The following is a 5,087-nucleotide window of genomic DNA, read 5'->3' on the forward strand; positions in this document are numbered from 1 at the left end:
GTGACAGTTAGTGTTGTATAGAAATTTAATCTCAGAGGCCACTTTAAAAGGTCCTTACAGAGCATGAAGCAACAGTTAAAGCTTGACCCCCTGAGACCAGTGCAACTCGTTAAAAACAAGCCCAAATATTTGGCTGCTGCTGTGTGTTAGCTTTTTCTGTCACAGTTTTTGCTTTTAGGCAACTGAGTCCTGTTGTTGATTTATGAAAGGTCAAGATAAAAGTTTCAACCACATTGGCCAAATTTCTAATTTACTTGACGGCCATGTAGTGATTCCAGATGTCATCGTGTTTTTATTCTTCAAGCCACCATGTGGTGTTCCTAGAGTCTTCCAGCAGTCACTCTCTAAACAGATGTGTTGTGTTTTTCATGCATTTCCGTGAATCTAAATTGATCGTATCCCCTCTGTGGTCACCTGTTTCACTGGGGCCACAGCAGCCAACATAATCTGGAGGAAAAACTGTGATGGACAGCTTAAGCCACAGCACACCTTTACATTATTGTGTTAGCAAATGTCAACTGGATAAGTACTCATAACAAACCATAAGCATCCACCGCTACCTACTATCAGTCACCATCCAAGACAACTACACAGCTATAGCCAGTGTGTTGCAGACTTCATATTTTTATTCAGACATATTATTTTATCAGGGTAAATATAAAAGAAAATCCCCTAACCCACCACAGAACAGAACTTTTCAAACTTCTACAGTTAAGATTCAACATTCAAGATTCAAAATCCTTTATTTAGGGCTTTGATTTAGTGCAAATCAACGAACAAGAGACTGATTCTTGCTGTTTGTGAGTTCACTAAAATATAAAACTGTTTTCTAAACAGTTATCAGGACATAGACAGCAGGGCTTCTGCTTGTCAGAGCATCGGCACAAGACTGGATTCATCAGGTAACGTCCGTAATTATGCTAATTTAGCTAACTTTAGCTATCAACAATAACAGATCGTGGTTAGGAAAATACTAGGATTGCCACATTTTGTTATAAATGGACCTGTGATTAGGAATATATGATACCACAGTCAGTTGATCTCATTCAGTTGGCATATTACAAAGTTGGAAAACATGGAATTTAACTCCAGAGAGATTGAACCGCAAATTAATTTCTATCTCTGTTCACTTGAAGAACAAGTATGGTGTGAACTGAAGGACAGCGAGGCGAGGCTCACCCAATGTGAATCTGAGGGAAGAGTTCACCTGATCATCAGAGAGGACTTGCTGGCCAATCTCCTCGATCAGCTCCAACAGCAGAGAGAGGGCAGCACTTTGAGCCATGAGAGAGAGCTGATGCAGAGGGAGATGTGTGACTTGAAAGTTCAGCTGGCAGAACGTGTCCACTCCCAACCCAGGGATCAGAGTATCTGAAATCCCAGCTGGGAAAAATCAGCAACAGGACCTTCGTAAAGAGGGACAGATGCTCGCAGTAGCTAAGATCACCAACGTGATGTTGGAGAGCGATCTGGAGATTGAGAAGGCTCAAGCTCAGGAGCTAAAGGATAAATTGAGCAAGATGGAGGAAGCTCTCCGAAAACAGGAAGAGGAGGCAAAGGAGATACTTGAAAGTGCCCAGCTGGAGATGCAAGACAAAAACAACAAGAACCTCATGGCTGCTCTTGAGAAAAAGTGTGAACATCAGCTGGAGAGTGAGCATGTCCTATGGCAGCAGGAGAAAAGCTCCCTGCTGGAGGTGAGCGAGAAATCAGGAGCCTCCTATGTGGCTCAGATTGACGAGCAGAGCTCTGTGAGTGACTGCCTCCTGGCTGCTCTGAAGAAGGCTGAGCAGCATCTCAAAGAGTGCAAAGAGGACAAGTCATCCCTCCTTCAGGCCACAGAAAGCCTGAAGCTGACTCAGCAGGAAAAGGAGCAGGAGTGGGAGAGGACAGAGAGCACCATGAGGTCCCAGCTGGTAGATCTTCAGAGCCAGATAATGAAAAAGCAGAAGAAGAAGTGATACAAAAAGCTTCTCTAATGCCTGGCTGAGGAAAAGAAAATGTGTTTGTACTTGTATTGTGTGTGTGTGTGTCTCTGTGTGTGTGTGTGTGTGTGTGTGTGTGTGTGTGTGTGTGTGTGTGTGTGTGTGGGTGTGTGCGCGTTTGCACACAGGGCGTGTGATGCGTCAGTGCAGTAGTGTTGGAGTAGTAGAGCTTGTAGTTGCATGCTGCATGCTGCTTCTCCTTGCCACTCTCTGCTTTCAGCTACTGCCACCGGATAGCCCTTTGTTTTCAGGGGCAAAAAGAGGAGCAGAGTGTGTAAGCCTCCTCAGCCGGTACATAGCCTCTCCACTGCCAAGATCTCGTACACGCCTCCCCGTGGCACACATGGTAACTGGTCCCTTGTGGCTCCAGGCTAAGTTGTACGGGATCTCGGAGCAGCAGTGGGCCCCAGAGACGTGGTATGCAGGCCCATCGGTGAGTGGAAATGCCCTGATGCCCGTCAACCACTGTCCCAGCTATGGGTAAATAGCCCCAGCTATGGGTAAATAGTGAAGACCCCAACTGTGGCGCAGGCGGAAGATGTTGGTGTGAGAACCACCAACAACAGTTGGGAAGGCGGAGGAAGGCAACCCCACAGCCACGTGGGTTAACTCGGGAGGGTTTAGGGGAGCAAACCCCCGAAGACAAACCTGCACCTGGGGACAGGCACAGGCGGAGTCCAACTAACCGGATCACCGGCAGCCCCTTGCAACTCCTGCCTGACAGAGGTCGTCATGGGTTCCCTCATGCCACTGGAGGTCCATCTGGTAAGAGTGAAGATGGTGGGTATGCGCACCCACACCCTCACCTTAATCCTCACCTATGCGCAAGCTTCTGCTGCATACACATAAACACTAGCTACACAAATAATCTTTTAAAATAAATGCGTAAAAATTATATCATGTTTGTTGGTCTATTGTTGTTTAAATGTTAAGTTGCACTACAGTTATGTGTAATATAGTTTGATGTATAAATCAGGGAACAAACACTCATTTGCATCCTGAACCCCCAAAATATAAGTTTGCTCAAAATATTTTATATGTTAAATATACTAAATATAGGTTTTTGTCTGGAGGTACATGTTGGTCATCCAAAGAAAATAATGAAATTAACAACACGGGAGTATTTCTTTCAGGGCCATTTTGCAGGTTTACTACGAGTCTCATGTAGCTTTAGACTTTAAGACCAAACGGGTTTATTTAGTGTCCCAGAGCCTTTCAAACACAGCTGCAATTCAAAGTTTTATGAACAAGAAATGCTTTAGAATATACACTGGTTATTGTCAAATCAGCTCCAAACTTGAATTATTTGGTAAAGATCAATTATCCGTTTACTTTTTGTTTTAGGAATAATCAATAAATCCTATGATTTTAATACATGTAGTTTTAGTTTAATGATATGCCTGAGCCCCGCCTCTTCCTCTGACACAGAAAGCAGACGAGATGACAGAGTGACCGACTCAAATGTTGGTAACATTCATTTGTATGTCAAAATGAATACATCTTTATACAAATTATCAATTGCAATATATTGCGTGCGTCACCAAAAGCTACCAAGCTCATTTCTGTATATCGTGCGATAAGTCCATATCGCGACAGGCCTACTCGTGGGAGCAATATCTGGCTTTTTAGCTGCCAAATGCTCAACTATGTTGACCCGCTAGTTGTAACTGTTTCTCTCTGTCATTTGGTGCTGGTTAGGTGGCTTTATTTATTTATGGCTTTTAACTTTTTTCACTTAAAACAGCTGCCTGATGGAAATATGTGCTGAAGAGAGCAGTCAGAGTGAACCAAAACAGTAAAGTTGTAGGCTACGAAACATAAGAAATGACCTGGATGTTGCTAAAACCGCTTTTTAGAACTGAACAACTTTTGTTTGTCACTACGAGCGACCCCTTTTTCATTATACCTAGTCATTTTTTCCATAGTTAATAATCCAATCCAATCCAATCCACTTTATTTATATAGCACAATTTAAACAAACAACAAGGTTACCAAAGTGCTTCACAGAGATAAACATATAAAACAAAAAAAAAGAACAACAAGATAAATAAAATAACACTAACAACGAAGACCACAGCAGCTCTCACGGTGAATCAAAAGCCAAGGAATAAAAATGTGTTTTTAAACGAGATTTAAAGGTGTGGAGGGTGGGCGCACCTTTAATGTGTGGTGGTAAGTCATTCCACAGTTTGGGAGCAACTGCTGAAAAAGAGCGATCGCCTCTGGTCTTCAGTCTGGTCCTGGGCACGTTCACCCACAGCTGATCCCCAGACCTCAATGACCTTGACGGGGTATAAATGTGCAAGAGCTCAGAAATGTACTGAGGTGCCAACCCATTTAGTGACTTACAAACAAACAATAAAATCTTAAAATGTATAATGTAAAATATACAGGGAGCCAATGGAGTGAAGCCAAAATTGGAGTAATGTGTTTGTGTTTCCGTGTTCCTGTTAGCAGACAAGCAGCTGCATTTTGGACTAACTGTAGGCGTGAAAGGGAAGTTTGGTTCACGCCAATGTAAAGTGCATTGCAGTAGTCCAAACGGGTCGAAATAAAAGCATGAATCACTCGTACAAAAATTTTAAAAGATAACTAATTTAATTTTAGCTAAAAGCCTCAGTTGATAAAAACTGGATTTAACCACCATGTTTATCTGCTTGTCAAGCTTAAAATCACTGTCAATTTTAATGCCTAAATTGGTAACAACTGGCTTTACATATTGCTGCAGGGAACATAATACAAAATATTGATCAGTGCAGCTTTTAAGGATTTATTTTATTTGAGAAACACATTGGCCAGAGTGACTAACAGACAGCCTCATCTATAGCCTAAATCTATACATCTACTGTATCTAAACAGGAAGAGAGTGGTGCAATAAAATGGGCATAAACACAAATAAGTTGTCTTTGAATCCTAAATCACAGTGCACCATAAATCTACATGTTTATGAAAGTACCACTTACATGAGAAATGAAGGGTTTTAATCAACTCCATCTCATCCCTTCAGACACAAATTAACCACAAAAGTACTTTTTATGTAGGACATGAGCTCTGGGATTCAGACTAAAGTCAAATTAAAAAGAAAACCAAAAGAGAAATGTC

The sequence above is a fragment of the Perca fluviatilis genome, chromosome 23, assembly GCF_010015445.1.
Source record: "Perca fluviatilis chromosome 23, GENO_Pfluv_1.0, whole genome shotgun sequence".
Lineage (NCBI taxonomy): Eukaryota > Metazoa > Chordata > Actinopteri > Perciformes > Percidae > Perca > Perca fluviatilis.